This window comes from Aedes aegypti, chromosome 3 (assembly GCF_002204515.2).
Source record: "Aedes aegypti strain LVP_AGWG chromosome 3, AaegL5.0 Primary Assembly, whole genome shotgun sequence".
NCBI lineage: Eukaryota > Metazoa > Arthropoda > Insecta > Diptera > Culicidae > Aedes > Aedes aegypti.
This window is the reverse complement of record NC_035109.1, coordinates 319,846,553-319,869,251: the sequence shown is the minus strand read 5'-3', so window position 1 is coordinate 319,869,251 and position 22,699 is coordinate 319,846,553. Positions and strand designations below refer to the sequence as shown.

At 36.9% G+C, this 22,699-nt stretch overlaps 1 protein-coding gene and 2 non-coding genes across 3 annotated transcripts in view; 2 read left to right on the top strand and 1 right to left on the bottom strand.

Moving 5' to 3' along the window:
- LOC5572397 (low-density lipoprotein receptor-related protein 6) overlaps positions 1–22,699 on the top strand; it is a 196,701-nt gene that overhangs the window by 20,427 nt on the left and 153,575 nt on the right. The gene's annotated exons all lie outside the window — the stretch shown is intronic.
- Trnap-ugg lies at positions 3,599–3,670 on the bottom strand. The gene has a single exon. It is a non-coding gene; the product is annotated as a tRNA-Pro (tRNA).
- Trnap-ugg lies at positions 4,034–4,105 on the top strand. Its single transcript has one exon. It is a non-coding gene; the product is annotated as a tRNA-Pro (tRNA).

The following is a 22,699-nucleotide window of genomic DNA, read 5'->3' as shown; positions in this document are numbered from 1 at the left end:
TTTTGAGCAGATCTCATTAAATTTTGGAAGAGGAAATCCCCCTTTGTGTGATAAAGGGGTTTTTCCTCTTTCAAAATTTTAGTTAAAATAAATAAATAAATAATATCTTCCATTTCTTCCAATACATCATCTTGATTTGACCATGATTTCTCAATTTTTCGGTGCTGTAGGATCTTCCCCTAACTCAGTTGTCCTCAGTCTAACGGACTATGCGGGCCAACTCAATGCTTTCGAATCATAGCGCGGGCCGCAAGATAAGTAAGGTCGATAATAATATTATTTTTTTAACTCAGCAGCTTAATTTTTTACCGCAAAAAAGATATTCGTATCGCGATAACTTTCTTGTTTCTTAATATTTTTTCACCATATTTTGACAAGTTCTCAAAAAACTCTTCTAGTCTTAGAATGTGTGTCGATATTGATGGTTGGTTATCTGGATCCGGAGTTTTTACAAAATTCCTTGTGGGACCGTCATGTAGCAATAATCAACGTAAATTTCGCAGGCTAAAGAATTTCTATCTTAGTAATCAAATATTCTCTATTCGGGACAATTCATTAATGAGAGTATGTTGTGAAAAAATGATTAATGAGCATTTAGGTTACTGGTACCACGCTGGCCAAATAAAGATCTTGAAAACTTCAAAAAGCATCATTCCGTTATTTTCAGATGTCTCCAAAAATACTTAATCGATTTGTATGATTAATTCAGCGTAGGAATCACATTTTGAATAATTATTTTGCGGTAAAAAATGAAGCTGCTGGTAGGGGGGTAAACGTCCGTCCAAAACCTCTTGGAAGGTACAAAAAGAAAAATACACATAAATAAGAAAAAAAAGGAATTTATTAGGTTTTTATTTTAAACATTCATCTTTGTTCTTTTTAATCATCCTCTGAATCATCATTCTAGCTGTATTTTACTTTCAAAACTTGAAATAGAGTGTCCAAGAGAATATGGATCTGTTTTTTTATTCCTTTCGAAATTCTCGATTTTTCAAAAGGAAAGGGGGTGGTTGACATCAAAGAAAGTTAGTATTTGTATCGGCCTAATGATTAATATTAATGACTCCACATTAAATTGCAAAAATCTATCCTAAGCAAAGCTCTCTCCAGGATAATATCATGGTCCAAATTGGTCAGAAAACTCATTTTACGTGGTTCATATAAAAAACAGAACTACAGAAACCTTTTCACGCGATAAAACAGTCTTGAATTTACAATACAATTGAGATTTTTAGTGGATGTTGTATTCTTTCCATAGTTGATTAAAATCTATTTTTCAGTAATATTGGATAGTTATTCAAATGTTCAACATCGAAAATATTCAAACAAATCCGCTATGATTTTAACAACCAACTTTCTATTAAAATCATGCGGGCCACATTATATTAGAATTCAAAATTCGTTTGCGGGCCGCACAAAACCTTCTCGAGGGCCGCACTTTGGTGACCACTGCCCTAACTGTTTACGGGTCCCACACATTCTGGATCTGGATTCAAATTAATAATGAAAATTGACCTTACTATCCAGTTGAACCACATGCAGAGCAAGTTTCAAGTTGCAATTGGTGGCTACATACATCTCAAAAACTGTGTTGAATCAATTCTTGCTTTAAAAAATCTTATTAAATAGTTGGGCACTCACGTGGAATGTAATTCCTGAAGGAATTCAGTAGTATCTGTTCTGAAATTCCTGGAAAAGTCATGAGTGGGATTCTCAGAAGAATGTTGTATGCGATCCTAAAAAAGTTCTGAAGAAATGCTTCAAGTATTTTATGGAGGAACTTTGCTATGATTTCTGGAAGAAATCAGTCAATAATTCCTTATGCTTTTGAAGCAAAACTTCTCATGAAATAACTGAACTATTTTAATTCAAGAAGAATCTCAGGATCCTGGAAAAATCTGAAAGAAATTCTGGAGAATCCTCAGAAATTTCAAATTAAATCCTGAGTAGATATCCTGGAGCCTTAAGAATAATAAAACAAAACACGATTACTGATTTACTATTGGGGTGATTTTTTTTAAACTTCACTAGCATGATAAACAATTCCCGAATATTTCTTAACAATAGTGTCCCACAAGTTTGGAGCTGATGAGTTTTATCATGTACTGTTTTCTCCCCCGATCTAATCAGAGCTGTAGCAGATGACGATAAACAGGTTCTCATGATGTGTTGCGTATCAGGATTGTTGTAGGTCTCGACAAGTGAGAGATACTCTCAATTTTCTCTGAATTCAATCCCTGTCTTAGGTTGAGTTCGGGCCTCTTTCGTCACCGATCGAATCTCCCGTTTTTGTCCAACCCGTCAAAAACTGTTCATTGATTCCGTTGTTTAGTCCCGAATATGATGGCGTCTTAGATTGAACTGTACGCACTGTGATGAAATTGAAAAGGGGTTTACGTCCTTTATAGTGTAATATTTCATACAAACGTTTATAATAACCACAGAGAAAAGATGCGAAAAGCGTTGAAAGTTGTCATTTTAGACAAAATTAGGCATAACGGCTTTGAGACCACTTATGGAAATCCTGACTACGCCTCTGAACTTAGTTAGTTGACGATTCCACTCACAGATCCGCAGTCCCATCAAATCAGCTAGGCCAGCTCGTTGTGGGGCTCATCCGATTTTCGAATCACGTCCCCGGTATAAACATGCCATTTACCGATATCGGGATGATGGGACCTTTTGCTTCCATAACACAACGCGGGCCTTAATACACACAGACACTTACGCGCAATGGAACACACCCAAACTGGTCGCGTCATGGCGCGCATGTTAATCATGGTCCAATCGGCCTCGGAGAGTTGCCCAGAATGTGGACGTCGACTTTGATGTTGATGGGCGCTGTTTGGGGCGATCTCCCGCCGACAACAGACCGACCGACCGACGGATGAAAGACAACTGGAACTAAATTAGTCCCGACCAGAATGGTTGGATGGAACACAAAACACGCACTGGAAGGTTCACTGGCCGCGATGGCACCGGCTGTGTGACCAACTGTGGAAGGAAAGGGCCACGAGAGAAAGTCAGAATAAGTAGCTGGAATCGTTGGAATCAGAATGCTGGGAATTCGGGTATTGATCGTTTCTGTCACGTTTGTTCATTAATGGTACATACTTATGCAAATTTATGATATTGATTAGTAATTTAAAGAAAATTTTTTAAGACGATCTCTAGATGATAATGATTAAAATTATTCAAATGATACTTATTACATGTGGTTTGGAACAAATTTGGTTGTGCACACGCCATTTGAAGTTCATATGAGAATTACTATGGAAAAGGCAAACCTTTTGTGTCCAGTCCTCTAACTGATAGTCATAATAATCTATGGAAAAGTGAACAAACTCTTCTCATGTGAAACTCGATGGTCTTTTTTCAATATTGAGTTATGAAGAGTTGACTTTATATCAAATTTAGCTTTCGACCAAAACGTTCTTGTACTCAAAATTAAAGTGTGATTCGATCGAATGTCCAAAACTCTCAATTAGGGCTTTTCCAGGGTCCCTTATGGCTTCGTTTCAATCAAATTGAAGGTCTTGTTCCTGAATACAACTCCTTATTTTGAGAACATTTCTTTATAAATACCTTCAAAATATTTGGGCTCAACCGGGATTTGAACCCGGGACCTCTCGCACCCAAAGCGAGAATCATACCCCTAGACCATTGAGCCGCTTGAGGTAGAGGGACCCCGAAAGCCTCAAAATTTCATCCATTCACCTGAAATGCCGTTTTACGATGAATCGGCGAAACACGCTGATTGATTGTATCACCGCAGTAACGGTAAAGCCGCGGTCGTGGCCTATCCACTCATGCATTCGTATAGTTGCTGCGCGATGCCGATCAATGTTGTGGCAAAAGTTGAAAAACAAGCCGCCCAGAGTAGACAGACTCGAACCAGTTTGATTTAAACCATTTTTGCTTGCTCAGCTCGAATTCGAATACATTGTGGTCGTTGCTGCTGCCGCGAGGTAATTTCGCGGGTTGCACTCCTCTTAAAATGGAATGCACTTGGAGCTTGGCCATATTTGTCAGCGGCTCAATGGTCTAGGGGTATGATTCTCGCTTTGGGTGCGAGAGGTCCCGGGTTCAAATCCCGGTTGAGCCCGGGTTTATTTTTGGAGATTTGCTTTGAAACAGATTTCTCGCATAACTTCTTCAGAACGACCTATTATCTAACATTGAGAGGCTCTCTTAGTTTACTTTCTCTTACATTAACCTCTTTAGATGCGATTTTTGTATAAAACGCTAACCAGGGACATTTTCTTTCGATCCATAGTGAAAAAAATCCCAAAAGCTTTAGTATTGCACTGTTATAATCGAATGAGAGTGAAAGAGAAGTTACTTAGGTCTTCTAGTAAAGTTCAGCAAGGTTTGTTTAAATTTGTTATTACATATTGGGAAGAATCTCACACAGAAATGACAGCAAACCTGATTTCAAAATGTGTAACAAAACGAACGCTGGTTTTCCTTATCACCGCAACATTGTAGTAGTAAGTAGCAACTTTGTGACAAAAACAAAAAGGTCAGCTATCGATCGCAACCGATCGAAAAACAAGAAGTCCCACGAAGAAGCAGAAGAAACCCAAATCGAAGAAACAAAGTATGTAGGTAGAGAGGTATTGAAACAAGGCAACAACTCTCCACACTTCTGCCGAGGCGAGCTTCTCGGAGGAACAATCGTCCGTCCGGAGAAAGAAAGGAGAAATATTGGAACCAAAGAAGAATGGGATAAAAAGGCCTATGGCCAAAACCAAAAGTGAAACTCCGAAGAAGAAATAATAAGAATATATTATTGAAATTGCGTTCTTCCCGAAGCAAACGGTGCAAGAGGTGGGTGAAACGACGAGGATCGAGGGAGACGCAAAGGAACGGGGAAAAACTTGAAATCTTATAACAAGGCACTGATCGTTTTATTTATTTTTTGCCCCTCGTTCGGTCGTTCGTTCGCATCTCGTCAGGGCTTCGCCACGTCTTGCCTTTCTCCTCTCGCATTCGACCAGCTGGGTTTTCTCGGTCCTACGACTCCGGCGAGGAAGCAAGCAGTGGTTACTAAACGTTTTGTGCTAAACTGGATTTTTTTTGGACTCGATTTGGATTTAGGTCTTGTTTCATCCAAATTGTAGAAATCTTATCGTATAGATTATTGACTAGGGGTTTTTGTTCGAACGCTTTGAACGGGAATGAGCAGATAAAAACATTTCGTTGCAGGAACGTGGGATGATTAAAGGTGAAAGCAGTATTACGATAAACATCTGAATTTCACTGAAAATCAGATACAATGGTTCATGACAGCGCAGCGGATTGAACGATGTCAGAATGGAGGACAATGGATCATTGAAGGTAGTTTTTGTCAGTGCTCACCGCATCAAAACAAAGGAGCCACTGTATATGGGATTTAACATTGTGACAGCATTGCTGTTCTGTCAAACACACAAGGCTACGGTGGCGCTATCTATGCATTCCATAGCGGCCGTTTTGGTTATTTTAATGATCCATTATAGCCAACCAACTCAAGGCAACTGAAAAAGATAGCAACAAGCGGAAAGCATCTCATCATGATGGGACTCGAAAGCTATTTGCGATTTTTTTTTACATTAATTGACAGTAGGAATGTAGTAAACAGTACAGCTACTAGAGGAAGGGGAAGCAAGAGGAACAGAAATAAGGGGCCCAAACGCAAATGGGTGTAAGTGACATTTTAGTCGATTTTGAGTTAAGAATACCAACAAATTCTAAAGTTTCCAAGCTTTTCAATGATATTTTTATGTTCAACAGGAAAAATATCATAATTTGTAGAAGAATGGCTTGTTTTTATGACTCTCATACAATTAGTATTGAATGAAAAAATGGTAAGAAAACTTCAAGGTTTTTGTCATTTACACCCCTTGCTTCTAACCCCCTCAAGTTGTTTCCATTTGAGCGAACATATTATTGGAAGAAGTTTTAAACGAGTCTTCCTGAGCGTTCGAGGAAAAGGTCATGTTAATGTTGCTTAAATTGATCTAAAGATTCATCTGATGAGGTGAACCCGCCTAAGGCTGAAAGACTCTATAATAAAGAAAATCAATCAAAATCAAAATCATTCCTCAATTGTTCCAGGAGTTCCCACAATTTGTTTACAGTAGCTCTCAAAGCCATTGCTTCAGAGATTTCTCAAAATTCTTCCAGGGTTTAGTCTGGGAAATCTTCAAGGAACTTTTCCAGCTATTTGAACGCACATTGCTTTCCATGTGTTCCTCATGAAGTTTTTCTAGAGATTCCTCTAGAAATTTTCCACAATCCCGTCCACACTTGCCTATTTCGATTTATTCTTCTAAACTTGTTCAATAAGAAATACAGAAGAGTCAGCTCTACTTGAAAAAGATGAAAATTTTCGATAACTCAGTGTTAAGATTGATATTTTTGTCATAAATATTCCATCATTTGATCAATAAAACCTTTCTTTAAAAAAAAAACTTTGTTTTTTACAGGAATTCCATCATTAATTTCAGACAACCTTGACAGTTCCATGGAATAATTCTTGTAGAAAACCAAAAAAAATATAAATAAAATGTATCAATTAAAATATTTTTGAGGAAAATTCACCGAAAAATACTGTTGGTAAGTTTGAAAACAGTAGTATATATCACTGAAAACCAACCAAACAGTCAAAAAGATATCTTTAGAGATACTGGTGGATGTATTCTTGAAGAAATCCTGAACAAACATTTCAGGGAATGAAAACAAGGCTTTAATATGTTTCTACATAAAAGTTTTAAATTGTGTTTGGTGAATCTTTTGAAAAGTTTTCAGACGAATTATAGGAGTGATTTTTGGAGGAATCGCTGGAGAAAACAAGGAAGAACTCTGCAAGAATTTCCATTGAATTTTTTGGAAAAATACCTGTACTAACACGTTAAGAAATTCTGAAATAAATTACAGACGGAATTCTTAAAGGAATCCCTTAGATGGTTCTTGAAGAAACTGCTAAAAATGTGCCTGGAGTAATTTCTTAAGAGATCCTTGGAGAAAAGCCCCGAAAAAACTTTGCAGAAGACTGGAACAAACGTAGACATCAATCGCTAAAAAAAATCCTATGAACCTGTGTTGATTATGGCAAAATTCCAGAATATTCTGGAGGTCTTAGTTTTACTTTAGGTTAATTATAAACTTTAAAAATATCCTGAGCCTTCGTAACTTATTACAAATAACGGGTCTGTTCACATTTTTATGGAAACATTTCGTCTCCAAATGGTCGGTGTTAAGTCAGAGGGGACCAAGTACAAAAAATGAGAAAATTGGATTATTCTTTCATTAGATGCGGAACTACCATACCTCCATTTCACTTTCATCAGATTTGATGAACACCGTAAACTGCGGGATATATGTAAAAAAAATACTTTGGATGATCAATAAAAATCGATAAAAGTATGCAGTCAGAGTGGACCAAGTGCATATTACCATAACAACGAAAATGATCATCGCGCTGAGGAATGCGAGGATATGAAAAACATTTCAAGAGATTTGTCTGATTTTTCGACATTGAAGAATTCTTCTACTCATCCATCAATAGGAATTCATGAATATTAGTTAATTCGATGCATTTTTATTTTTGACCATTTACGATATTTGGATGGGTGGTCAGAAATTGCAACAATATCTGTGCAGACAGAACGGACCAAGTGTTGCACCGCAATAAACTGATTGATTATTGCATTTTTCAGCCCATTTCAGAGTCCGATAGAAGTTTATGGCAGTTCTGTGGTGCATGTATGGAATGTCCTAGAACCCGCTTATTGGATCAATGAATTTTAGTCGATACTCAAGATTTTCATTTGGTCCACTCTGACTGAGCACATATTTGAATATTTCTGGTCTTCAATGCCCGACCCTGCAAAACCTTAATTTTCAAGCTATCATAATCTCACTGATTTCTGGATTGACAATATGGATTATTGAAGAATTTACGAGGGTTTTGATAATCTGTTTATCTTTGAGATATGCACCCAGTTTGACCATGTCAGCATTAAATGATTGTTATTTTCTTAGAAATTGTTCAGTCAGGGTGAACTAACTCACTGAACGGTGGTCTGTAGTTCAGTCAGAGTGGACTAAGTGCACATAGTCCATCAAAAACTCGTGCTATCACCACCGAAAAAGCTGAAAATTTCACAGAATACTACTTTTATGGTAAGGATGCTAAGGAGCATATGGGAGATTGAATTTTCAAGCATTTTAAAAATTTGAACCGCCCTAGTGCTCATACAACTCTAACTAGGAAGGGGAACCCCTGATGAATCTCTGAAAAAATTTCAGGATAAATTCTTGACGCAATTCCTGGAGGGTTCTTAAGAATCATAAATAAAGCTGTTGCTTTTCGTAACGCGACACCATCGCTGAAATGCACTTTTTCAAACATCATTCTATAATCGCCTATATCTGCTCTGCTATAATTTTTACAATCCGGGTTGGTTCTAGGCAATTCTTCTATGTATTGATAAGAACCAGAGTGTGACTTCAAACTGGAAGGAAATATTGAATAATTGCAGAATCTCATTGATTTCATTTTATGAGCGCCGCGTTACGTTTATCTTCCAACAGGGTTCTTCAAATGGTGTCGCGTTACGCAAAAAGCATTTTTTTATTTTTATTGACAAAATCGGTAATGTTGCTTTCAGGTTTCGTAAAAAATGTATATCTAGTATTTGTTTAATACATTCGACATTCTGCCTCGCAGTGGAGTGATTTGATCCGACACTGGTTAAAATTAATGTAATATTTCCGTGAAACCATTTGAGGATTTCGTGCTTAGTAAAAGAGTCGATGGCGCTTGGGGTCACCATATAAATTTAACTAAATTCTTTGCAACAATATTCAGATGTTTCTGAGACTTTTTTAGAATGTTTTCGGTACAGTGCTTCGGATGGCGGAGCGAACAATCTTGAATTTCGACACATGGTAGAATGATTGAATTTGATTGTAAAATAAAATTATGTAAACTTTTCAACGATGTACTTTTTAAAGAATGCTTTCGGCAAAGTCGACAAGCCGGAAGTAGCCGAAATTCAATAACACAGTGGTGTTAATGGATCTGATAAATTGGTGAAATTATTTAAAAGATTCAATCAGAGGCGTCGCGTGGCCTCATAGTCATCCTGTGCACTTCTAAATCAGTATCATTTATTTTTTGTCATTATTAGGTATACCTTGGATTGAAACTATCTATCTATATAAATAAAAATGAAGTGGTATTTGTATGTCACGAAATGGCTTGAGAACGGGTCAACGGATTAACGCAAGTTTTACACTGTTGCACTCCGCAAGGGATGCGACGTGTTCGTTCGGGAAAGTCTCTGGTATAATCGGGAAAATGGGAGAAGACAAAGGTATAATTTTGTATGGGGGATTTCTTGACGTAATCCAACAGCCTACTTGATGGCAAGACGAAGTTTGCCGGGACCACTAGTTTTTATTAAAAATGTGTGTTCAAATATAATTTTCTTCTATTTTTTCAGTTGTTTGAAAACGTTCAAGATAACGTATGCTATTTGGGTTGTTGAGTTATAAACTTTATACAAAGCTTATTTATACATCCAAAATCATATAAGATTTTCGTAGTAGCATCAACGTATACTTTAAGAGGTACTGAAGTTATCAGGATCACAATCAGGTTTTTAAGTTCAAATGAAAGGTGGCTCATATACCCCGTAAGACCATATTGCCCCTCTTTACCCTACTTAGTGCACGCATCATGAAATATGCTGGCTTTTAAAACATACTACAAGCGTGAAGATGCTGGGGTTGACGAAGGACGCCACCGCTCTTGAGTTAGTTTTCTTGTTGTCATCTGATTGGCCACCGTAAGTACCACCGTGCTAATGCTGCATGTTATCAGCGCGGGTTTTAACCAGTAAACAACAAAAAGCAACAGCGTGAATACTGAGTGCAAAGCCAACTAGCAAAAACTTCCTACCGCCAGCCGCCGGAAAAATCACGCTTGCACTTCACACCACAACCGTGAGAGCAAGCAAAATGGATCTCTCTCGTGGACTGATTTCTCTCTTGTCTCGCCATCCGCACGCTCGAACTGATCAAATTTGTTGATGTAGCAAAACTGTGCACCGGCCAGAGTTGGCGCTTTGGCTACCAACACACTGGCATTTGTAGTTCAAAAAGCTGTCTACCACATATGCAGGATTGCGTGTACGATACAAGGCAGCGCGTTTCCCGATGAGAGTGCACGCGTTGGTTTCCATCGTCACAGCAGCAAAGTGTAGCATGGAACAAAATGTTGCGAAGCATACATCGCGCGAAGCGCGTTAGAAAAATTAGGTCTCAGATCGCATGAACCAGCTATTGCATTTCATTTGCTTAGCCAAAATTTAATAATTGATAGGTGAAAATTGTGTTGCAACCTATCAGCAATAGAAAAAACATGAAATGGGATAAATTTTGTTGGAAGAATTATTATAAAAGCAGTACATATTGTAGGTGGTTTGGATGAACGAATTGCCACCTGTGCAGTGCACATGTTGCACATGCGGACGCGACGCCTCTGGATTCAATAAATTATTTTAAGAATATTAATTCAGAAATTTGTAGAAGACCATGATGGGACGAAAAATCTGTAGAGCTGCTGTACAGTGGGGTAATTGCACTTTTTTTGGGTTAAATTTTTTAACCGTCCGTTTGAGCTTTTTGAAGATGATGAAAATATCCGATGTACATTCGATTTTTATAATCTGCTGGTTCAGACATGTGGTAAGGATTTACTAATAGTGGTCTGAAGGGTACGGAATTTTGCGGCACAGGGGTGGAATTGAACCTGCTACTAGGCCAATAATATTTCAGCGTATCCATGTAGTATTTGAAGGATCATGTTTTAGCAAAATTGTTAAGGAAGTTTATGGTCTCAAAATAGTGATCATGGAATTCAGCCGCACAGAAGAGTTATTAGATCAGATTATTAGGCGAAACTGTGAATACATTTTAACTCGGTTATTGTGAAAATTTTCCGTTCTGCGGTAGCCGCCAAGTTCTACCGCAGCTGTCAAAGTTCTACTGCAGGCTTGAAAATCATTGTATCATTGAACGAAACCATCTAATCAAAGTATGCTAGTCACGGTAGACACAACAAGATAGGCTATTCCCACGTATAAACAACGATTTTCTATCAAAACATTTACATTTGCTTCTTTTTACTGTGTATGCTAGTAGAGTGGAAAGCTTTGAAAAACAGCAGAGAACAACCGTAATTAGCATAGTTTCCAAGGTATCATCGCTACCGATCGATGATGCTTTGCAAAAATCAGTAATGTGACAGCTGCGGTAGCTTTCTGTTCCATCGTAGAACGGGAAGTTATCTCTGAAACTGCAATATTCAACCGATTGTTTGAGCTTACATTGAAAAGAAATAGTTGTACCAGATTGAAGCGTTAATGCCATTCTTCTGAAACCTTACGCGTTTTTGTGAGAGGTAAATATGATTCTTTTTTTTTCTTTTTTGCACAAAGTCAAACAAATAGCTCTAGATTCAAGAAGCGACCCAAATCTTATCAGAAAGGTGCCGGTCAGTGAAAAGATAGCCTTACACATGTTGGGAACAGCTTGGCTTCAATGGTAACCAACTATCACTGGGAAATTCGCAATATCCATAAAAAATATTAATTTATAAAATCATCCTATCAGGACTACCCATGAACCACTACAACTCCCTTTGGAAGATCCGCAAAATTGGTCGTAAAAATCATCCTAGAACACTGTGCGTTTTTTTTTCAACACGTAAAAAATCATAATTATAGAACATAAATTTGTAATACACGTATAATTTGTATTGAAATTAAAGATCACCTTGATCACCGAAGATTATTGCAAAATTAACCAAATTCATTATTATACAACTTAAAGGATGTATGTCAACATAAACAAATGTCATGACAAGACATCCAGATCATTTTTACGGTTGCTCCAGATCCTCTTAAGAGCTTTATAGTAACCACCTTTATTCAAGAACAATCCCAATCATCCATTATATTTAGTAATTGATTTCTGATATGTTTGGAGAAAAACTGCAGTGATCTAGGATGATTTTCACGAAATGACCATTTTTAAGGATGAAAGTTCACGTAATAACTCGTTAATGAATACAAATTACATCAAACCCGCAAAACACGGTTGATAAAATCGTCAGATTGATGAGTTTCCTCTTACAAAATGCTTTTTTTCTGAGTTCGTTTATACATTTTGTTTCGTTCCGTACACTCGCACAAAGTAAGTCACATCAATCCGTAGCAGCTGTCAAATCAACATTTGTTATCATAACTTAAGTCACATAGGATCACAGGTTAGTTCGGTAGAACATTTATACACTCGCATTGTATGCTATGATTCATCACATAATATATGCACGTATATTGCCTCCACTTTTGTATGTAGAAGGCCTTTTCGCGACATCTTATAAATGAAATTTTGCACATATAGAGCCTCCAGGTGATTTCGTTATACGTACACTTTGGTTGTCTGGGTTGTGACCACTTAGGTCCATGAACAATTCAAATAATCTATTGCGTTCTATAATAAGGAATTCTGATGCGTTTGCAAAAAAAAACTGTTTTGGATTGTTTTCATGAATTGACCATTTTTACGGATATTCCGAATTATCCGCCGGAGAACCACGTTGTTTACCATCGGAGTCAAGTATTCCCCAACATGTGAGAGACTATTCCTGCTCTAAACGGCCCCTGCCTGATAACATTTGGGTCACTAGCCAACGAGTTTATTCAAAAACCAGAGCTACCTGATCTGATTTGAGTGAAAAACAAGAAAAAGCAGACATACTCACATCTCACAAAAACGGGGAGGGTTTTAGCGGGGTGGCACATGCGCTGAAGGCTTGTATAACTATTTTCTTCTACTAAAAATCAAAAATTTCGAAAATCGATTGTAGTATTGCTGAGAACAAGCATTTTGAAATTTGTTGTTTCAAACTGAAAATTTACGATTAAAATTAACGTAACGCGACACCATAATTTTGCACCTAGTGTAACTTTTCGAAGAATGGTCCGATACGAGTAGGAAGAGAATCCAAAATATAAGATTTCTATAAGAAGTATTTATTTTACAATGTCAAAAATTAGGCAATTTTCGTAACGCGACACCATAATAATGTGACTTTTTGAAAAAATACGTTTTCAAAGAATCAATAATTTGTTTGAAAAAATTAAACCCGTGCATAACAATGCCATCTAATACCCTTCTTGTTAACGGATAAGACAGTCATATTACACTTGATAAACTACAGGGCTTTTATAAAATTGTTGTTAAATGTCTCAATTTCTCACTAATAAATTATATAAACTTTATATAACTTTTCCGGTTTGATTTTTATTGTATTTTCAATCAAATTTTTGTTTTTTATACAATTCAACATATTGTTTTTCATGTTCTGCATAGCTTTGGAAATATTTCAGAGTTTGAATTTTTGATATCTTGGCGTATGTGCGTGGAATGTGCCTTATGTGTATAGTACTGAAATTGGAACAGGGCTTCAAGACCCTATTCCTGAGAAAGTCTATGAAGATAAGTGCTACATATCCAATTCTCATCATGAGAAGTAATAATGTAGATCATCTTCCGTCGTCGTTCACCAGTCTCAATTGAATAATTCGTGGGAAGTAGACTGGCCCAGCTCAGTATGGGAGAAAAATAATGTTTTATAATTGAACGGGGCACTCCCTAGGATTATTTCTTAGGGTTAGAGGAAGACTTCCTGGAAATTTCAGCTCATTTGATCGTTCCATGAGCTGGCGCAATTGAATTGAAGTTAATATTTGATTTTCAGCTTAAACATGGGAGACAGCACATCATCTCCTGTTTAGATAAAAAAAACTGTTGATCGCGTTCAATTGAACCTAGAATGTCAAAAACACTACTTGATATCATAGCGATCAATATTGTAGAAGGTTGTATCATGATTAAAATTGAGAAAGTTGGTGTTTTACCTATCTGAAGTAGATTTGCAATAATGCTTAGTATTTCTTCAACATAGTTGGGTGGTAGCCACTAAGCGCATCATAGTCACCTATGACGCTAGGCAAGCTGCGGTAAAAGGTGCATGCATATATTTAAGGGCCAGTCTAGTGGGAAGTTTTCAATCTGGTTACATCTAAGGCCGTACAACGACGGACCAGAGCTTCACTGTATTGCTATACAAGAATCCCATAGATATTCGGCACTACCTGTCAATTTTAAGGTGGATGAAGATGTTGCTCATATAGGGTCATTGAAAATCATGGACAATAATTGGGGCAGCGATACAGATTAAGACAAACTGCGTAAAGTTTTCGAACGGACATTTTAATTCGTAGACTTTGACAGATTTATAGTCCATTGTGCTTGCTGTTCAGCTTTTAGCTGGTCAATGTCATGCGGAAAGACGGATTTCACAACCAGTGTAAATTTTTTACAAGATCTAGTCGACTTGCACATGCACATAGCTTGCGTCGTAAGCAGGTTGACGACAGATGAGTGTAGTGAAGATGAATAATTTGAAATTATTTATCTATTTCGTTGAAAGCTGTAAAAAATGTTAGTTGAAAGATACGAAGATGCATTTTCAGGAATTGCGGTCGTAAACGTTTCTCACTCGCGGACAGACAGTTACGCGTGTATAATTTGGCCATTTACGGCAAAATAAAATGAAAGTGGCCAAATTATATACGCATAACGATCTGTCCAAAATCGTATATACTCATAAGTTTTTAAGGTTCTTTGCGGACATAATATAACGAGTTTTGGTTGAGAACATCTGTATATTCGAATCAGAGATGAGCGCAGCGCGCGGTCGAAGACAACGTGCACAGTGTGTGTGAGTGTGAAGAAGATCTTCTCCATAACAAGCCAGCGGCAATAACAACAACAACATCCACAGTTCACAACGGCGCGCCCGCGGACGACCAGAAATCCGGAGTCCCAGAAAAGCATCACCCGTCTCTGTTTCGCTCTCTTCCCATCTCACCCGTCCCAAGTCGTCGTCGCTGTGCTCGTGAGGAAAATTTGATTGATACTCTCAGATAAATGGTCCATCATTAGTCATTTTGAAGTTTTTTTTTCGAGCTCTCTTCCACCGTGCTCGTTTGTTGATTCCCCAAGGTTTCCTCAGCTCTTCCAGAGACTGGGTCGACCTCGTCGGCTTCTCCCAGAGATTCGCTCCGTGACGTTGATGACCTTGCACCTCTATGCCTAGTACAATGGACACAACAGGCAACGACGATCGCTTGGTTCAGTGTAAGTTTGTTGACTTTCAACCAGTCATGTGCGGGTACCAACCTCGATCGATGGCGAATCCCGTAAACTCGAAAGAATAGGTGCCCGTCAGGTAATCGTCCAACAGCAGAACCGAATCTCCCAAAAGAGTCGGACGGAGGCCAATCGAGGCACAATGTTTTCTGTTGCTTGCCTTTTAGCTTTGGCTACCCGACCAGCGAATCATAACGGAATCATGACAGATTTTATTACTAAGTTAGCACGTTGTTTTCTAACTAAATGTGATATGAATTTGTTAGCAAAATGTATTATAATTTGCACGAACTTATTACTCATTGTGACTCATGAAACAGCATAATTTATTACTTAAATATACAAGATTATAATATTCTCCTTAATCGAATGTTCAGTATCGTGTACTAGATTCGACTTGAAGAAATCCATATTCGCGATAAGGGCCTATTTGACAAATCAATAACAATGAGAAAATAATCAATGAAATTCTCATGTGCAATTTTTAATCCCAATTGGAGAAAATATACTCAAACTTTAACCTTTTCTTTTTAATACACATTTCATAAACCTAGTTTTAAAATCCTCATCAATACCACACATATCTCGCATGATCTATGATAACGCCCTAAAAGCCATTGGTAACCACGTGTGTAGATCGTTGTTTCTGAGCAAATGAATGCATCAGCATCCAAAGCAACATCACTGGCGTGTAGAGAATGATCCTTTCTTCACCATACCGTTGTAAAATAACATGTAACTCCATTTAAATGGTCAGAAACAACGAGCTACACACATGGTTACCAATGGCTTTTGGGGCGAGATCAGAAGTTATGCGAGATATCTCCTACAATTCCCCTAGTTAGTTCGTACTCAAAAAATCTTTAAAGGTTTCGCTTAAAACGTACTCGAGAATGCCAGTATCGCCCAATGTTATGAGCCTGTAATCGATATTATTTTCAGTGTCGCCTATTACTTTTGCGCCGTGTTTTCATTCTGGTTTCAATTAAGCCCGCCATGTACGCCTTGTTTATTTTTTGTTTGCAGTGTCGCCGTTTACTCTCGCCATGTTTTGATATCAATTCCAGATGCGCCCATCACTTTGATAAACAAAAACACAAGCGTAATCAATAAAGTGTGTGGTTTTGCATGAGATGACGTTTCATCTTCTACAAATTTGCGTTTTTTTGAATAGTTAAATTATTAGTGAAAAGACAATCAAGCTACAATTTCAACGCTATATTTTCTTAAATTGTGTACATTTTGTCAGTTTCGGGAATCTTTCTAGCATTGTACAAACATTTTATATATTTACTAGGTATAGTCATAATTCCCTCCCCTCTTTTGTGAAAACTTAAAATTTAAGAGCTGTTAGGTACATCACAGGAACGATATCAAGTTGAAAAGCCATGTTTTGCCGTTGCCTTGGTCTCTGTTGAGTAATGTGGTAGGTTTCTGTTTGCAAATTTCCAGACTTTCAGCCACATCCAATTTCCAAGGTGAAGAAACATTTCTTAAAATTTTGATATCCACCGTCGTAATTGAATGCCTCTCTGTAAAGACGTGTTCTTAGATTTGAAATCGTGCGTCATCCCCTTGTCTATCGTTTTCTGAGCTTTTCATACTTCCGCTACCACATTTTGACTACCACAGTAATCCAGTCACATTGACATTTTAATTTGACTAACACAGTCGTTTTGAACAAAATATCATGGTCGACATATTGAATGGTGAAATTCATTACACCTTCATTCCAGATTATTAAGTACAAGATCGTTTAGAAAAACTTCTGATAGATAACATAGCGTAACAAAAATTACATTTTTGCGTGTCTCAAGCGTCAAATTATGTGTGTCTAGTAGATTTAGGGATGCAACGCCTACTTGTTCCATGTTCTATGCAAACCTTATGGACTGCGGGACAAATGTGCGTAGAACGACAGTGTATCTGATACCATTCTCAAAAATGTTCCAGCACGTCAAAATTTTTAGCTACAGGTCGCCAATGTTGTGTTCTACTTGGCAGATGCACCCAAAATAACGAAAATACACCACACATAATGCAAAAATGATACTATGATCCTGTAGAAAAGTTCACTACGAATATGACCGAAATCCAACAAAGAATCTTGCAGGTCATATTCGAGAGAAGATTCCTAAAAAAATCCCTCCATTAATTCTTCAAAGATATTCACAGGTATACGTTGAAGATTTTCCTGAATCATTCCAAAAGATTTTCGCAGAAATCTACGAAAATCTAAAATAAAATATTTGCTTTTTTCTGTCAAAAATATTGTTGAGCATCCACTAAAAATCACCACTGGCAGGAGTTGAATTCTGACAATCATGATTCGCTGCATATCACGAGAGTCTGTTTATCGTCGACTGCTACAGCTCTGATTAGATTCGGGGTATAATAGTGCATGATAAAATTCATCTAAACAAGCTCCAAACCTAAAGGGGCCACTATTGCTATACGATGTTCGGGGATTGTTTATCATGGCCAGTAAAACCTACTAAATGGTAAAAGAGCGAGAGACATAGGTTTTATCATCGCTCACTCTTTAGGACTCTCGTTCGTTGCTTTTATTTGTCAAGCTTGTTACAACTTGCGAAACTTTGCCTATCATGGACCGATACAGATGCTATGTTTGGCTTCGCTTGCTTTGGTCGTGCTTTAAAATCGATTGAGAACGAATTCTATAAGACTTGCCACTAGAAGATAATATGCATTTTTTTAGAAATTTGCTCATGGTCTTCTTTTTTTTGATCAAATTATCGATCGTTGAAAATTCTGAAAACCTTGTAAGATATTCGTCTAGAAAGTAAAACACAGATAACCATCTAAAACATCACTACAGATCCTGCTGGTAGATTGCAAGGCAATTGAGTGGAAATATTGAACTCTCTTTGGTAAGAAATTTTGCCGCTACGTGGCGCATGCATGCATGTAAATTTGGCTATATACTAGTTCATGATCCTGACTACTTAGAAAGTTCGTTTCTTCAGCAAAGTTGCTCAGATACTTTGAAACCATTTGATTTAGCACTCTTTGGCTGGAAATTCGCAGGCCCTTCTGAATGCGCCACTGTTGACATGTGACTAGTCAACAGGGCTGGTAGTGCCTAAGTATTTCATGAACTTAGAGACCTCAAGCCTGAAAAAACGTGACAAAAAGAGATTGATCTGGAACCACGATTCAATAAGGATTTTTCAGAGAAACCAACTAACCATCTCTCAGAGGGTCTTTCTAAAAATGTCAGTGGATATTTCTCGTGACGTTACGGCAAATTTTAGGGTAACATTCGTATTTTGGATCCCCTAAGGAAGTGATTTTAGTTTTTTGTCCTAGTTAATTAACTGCACAGCGTAACCAAGTGAAAGAAAATTCCAAAATGTAGAGAAAAACTTCCTCTACGAGACAAAAATGTCTAAAAGGTCATGTAGGATCCAAAATCAAGAACATAATTGAATTGGGAAGCACTAATTTCATTATTTTGGACACATCAATACATTTTGGACCCTCAAAGTATATATTTTGGACACCCGGCATTTTTTTTTGGTTTGGCGACAAAGTCCACGACACTGGTTGTGTAATATACTTGCCCATAGTCTAATCAATCGATTGACAATGGAAAACCGAAGAAATTCTACGCTTTTAGTTTCGAAATTTGAAAAAAGTTTTCGTTTACATTTGAAAAATTTCTGACGGCTTCATTCTCTGTGTGTAACGTGTTGTAACGGTTGTATGAATGAACCGATTAATTTCAGATAAAATAAACACAACACGACACAAACGGTTGATGCAAGTGCGGTATAGTCCTATCTTTCCAAATGGCATGCGAATTGAGTTGGTCTTTCAATTGAAACTGGGAAATTTGCAGGAAAATGGCCCAAGGGGTCCAAAGTATGTAGGGGTCCAAAATATATGGGTTACTCTACTATGTGTATTTAATGATTTCCTGAGAATGAAATTCAAGTGTTCGCTTAAATTTTCCTTCGATTAACAATTCGAAGATTGCGTCAGAAGTTCATTGAGCGATTTCTTCACAAATTTCACAAGGAATCCCTCCCAGATTGTTGTTTAGCATACCTTGAGGATTCATCCAGGATTTTTTTTCAAGATACCGTCAGAAATTATTCCTGGGATTTGTTTAAAAATTCGTCTCTCAAGGAAGTTATCTTTTCTCATCCAGCGATTCTACCATACGGTTCTCCTGAGGTTCCATCAGCATTTTTTTTTTAAATTTCCTCTTTTTTTCGTTAGGAGTTTCTTTAATATTGCAACTGGAGATATAACAAAACATACCCAGAGGAGTTTCTCCCAAGTTTCCTTTAGGAATTTGTCAAAGAGTTCTTCCAAAAATTTCCCAAAAATTATCAAACAATTCTTTAAGGATTTCTCTAAGAACGTCTCCAAGGAGATGCTAATGAATTGTTCCAGAAATAGTTGAAGGAAATTTCTGAAAAATATTTGGTGGATATTTTTAACCTATAACACAAGTACATCACTGATTGATAGTAAACTAGTTAATAAATTCCTACTTGCGAGAAACCTTTTAAAAATCTTCTATACTTTTAAAGATTCTTCTAAACTTTTGAGAAAGTCTTTGATAAGTATTCAAAAAAAAAAAAAAGAAATCTTTGGAAAATCTCGAGTTGAACTCTTGAAGAAATTATATGAATAATTGCTGTAGCATTTTGTGGTCTTATACCCTAAATGAACTATAAAGCTAAAGAATTCATTGATAATTTACTTCAAAAATAAATCAACAAATTATTTGAAAGAACTCACAATTGCTGGAGAAAGGAATCCCCGGTTGAATTTATTGTAAAATTTCTGGAAGAATTCCTAATAGATATTGTAGGATAATCTCAGTGAAGAAGTGGTTCTAAAATGACCCAGAGTAATACTGAAAAAATATCATGAGAGCTTTTCAAGGAATCCTTGTTCGATTTCTCAAAAAAAAATTATGTGAAACCAATTTATAATTTCTTGGAAGTATTCCTGTAGGAATATTTCTCTAGTTATTATTCTGAGTTGGTAATTACTAAACAAATAGATAGAATGAAAGAATAATTCTAGGAAATTTTGTAAGCATTTCTGAGAGATTTAGCGTAGTAATGCCATTGTTCAACTGATAAACGATTTTCTGTAGCAAATTCTGAAGAAATTTCGCTCAGCATAGTTTGAATTTCTAAAGAAAGCTCTAGACGAATCACTGAGAGATTTATTGGAGCTTTTTATTGATGAATCTGTTAATCTATGGAAGATCTGCGTAGTAATCTTTGGAGAACAAACATTCATTTTAATAGGCTTGGAGACCGGCTTAGTTCAAAGTATGGTTCATAATAGAACTTTTTTTTAAAGCTGTTCACCAGTTCCACGGGCTCCGGATATTTGATGATTCACAGAATAATGTATATTTGAATCCAAAACACGATGTTCTGTTAAAAATTAATGTTCCATAGCAGTGGCGCGGGAAGTGGGTAGGACAGGTAGGACATGTACTACGCACAAAAACACCAGGGTAGGACAGTCAATAGATTGTCCTAACCATGATTCAACGAAAAAACAACAAGATCAGCAGAAAGCTGATTAATTATCTGTTCCAGAATCCAATGTATGAAGAGTGGAAGACACGATACAGTTTTTTATTGTTGTCTTATGCCTTGTGAAGCGTGACATAATTTGTGTATGACCCCAAACAGTTCTGACTCGTGTGAATAACGTTTGAGAATATCTATAGTGAAAATCTTAAGAAACTAACTGTAAGAATTGTTACAAGAAACTAGTTTAAACGTTAAAAAAAATGAAGCAATCCTCTATGGCATATCTACGCAAAACCTTGTAACCCTTGTTCTAGGACAAATTACCGTGAGGACATTCTTGAGACATTCCTTGAACATCCAGCGAGAACTATCAGCAGATTCTTGAAGAAAATTTGGAAGATTACTTCTAAGACTAAACTAAAACCAATTGCATAATTTTATACACAGTACGAGTGTGGTGCTGCAAGCGTCTTCTGAACGTGCTATCACTCTTGATATAATCTATCAAAAAATTGCTGAATCTCTTGACGATTTTCAAAGCAACTCTTATAGTACTCCCAGAGTATCAAGAAGTTCTTGGCTGATTCGTTTGTTATCTAAAAATATATGAGGAAATTAGAAAAATCCAACTGGTTTTAAAGCCAAGTAGTTTGGTCTTTTTTTGTCGAATTTGTTTAATAAATTGTTTGGAAAGGGGCTAGTTTTTAAGTTTTCTTGTTCCTTATTATGCTTGGATTTAATCCTGATGCAAAATTGTACAGGCTCCTGTGACTTTTATGGGTTCAACAGCCTCTTCAAAAATTTCGTCTCTGATTCCCCGAAGCTTTTGAATTATCATAGTTATTTTATTCAGAATACTCTTAAGGTCTCCTAGAGGGATCTCTCCAGAAATTCTTCTAGAGATTCCTCTACCAGTTCTCCCAAAAATACTTCAAGCGATTTTTCAAAGGATGCTTAATGGAATTTATCCAGAACTTTCTCCAGGAAACCCATGAAAACTCCAAATCTACTACCTCTTCTTCAACCGAATTCTCCAGTTGTTATTTTAAGAGATCTTCCAACGATTTCTACTGAATTTCACCCCAGAAAATCCACAAAGGTTTATTACCGAGCTTTTGAAAAAAAAAAATGACTCAAGGTTTTTCAGCGTTTCTTCCCAGAAATCGAAAAGTTCTTGAGGAATTCTTCGAACAAATTTTATCCAAGTATCCCGCAGTTCTTCCAAACATTTCTTCAAAAGTTTCTCAAAAAATGTTCATGCAATCTTCAAAAGTTTATTTAAGTTCTTATACTAGTTAACACTATAGAAATTTTTCCAATAAATCCTCCGATCATTCCTGCATAGTTTTTTTTTTCTACCCAATGTTTTTCCAGATTTTTTTTTAGAAAATCCTGTGGTACTATCCATAGATTCGATTTATTTTATTTATGAAAGATTGACGGATTGTATCTACCCAGTAAACACACAGTCGTATGTGATAGGGTATAAGAGTACAAATGTGGAGGCGATATACGTACATATTGCATACAGCCATATGGAGCAAGTACGTATATCGCCTCCACATTTGTACTCTTATGCGCTATCCTATACGAGTTGGTGTTTACTGGGTATGAAACCTTCTAATACTTCTTCGAAAGTCCAAGAGTTCTTTCAGAGATTCTTGTTCATTATGGATGATTTTAAAACTTACACAGGTTTTATCAGAGGTTACTTTACCATTTTCCTTAGAAATTCCCTACATTCCCTTTGCATTTCCCTGGAGACATTCCTGGATGAATTCCTGGAGACAAACAATTTAATGGAGCAATTTCCGTAGAAATCTCTAGAGCAATTGCTGAAAGTATCTCCAAAACAAATTTTTAGCTAAAATTATGAGAAATCCCTAGAAATC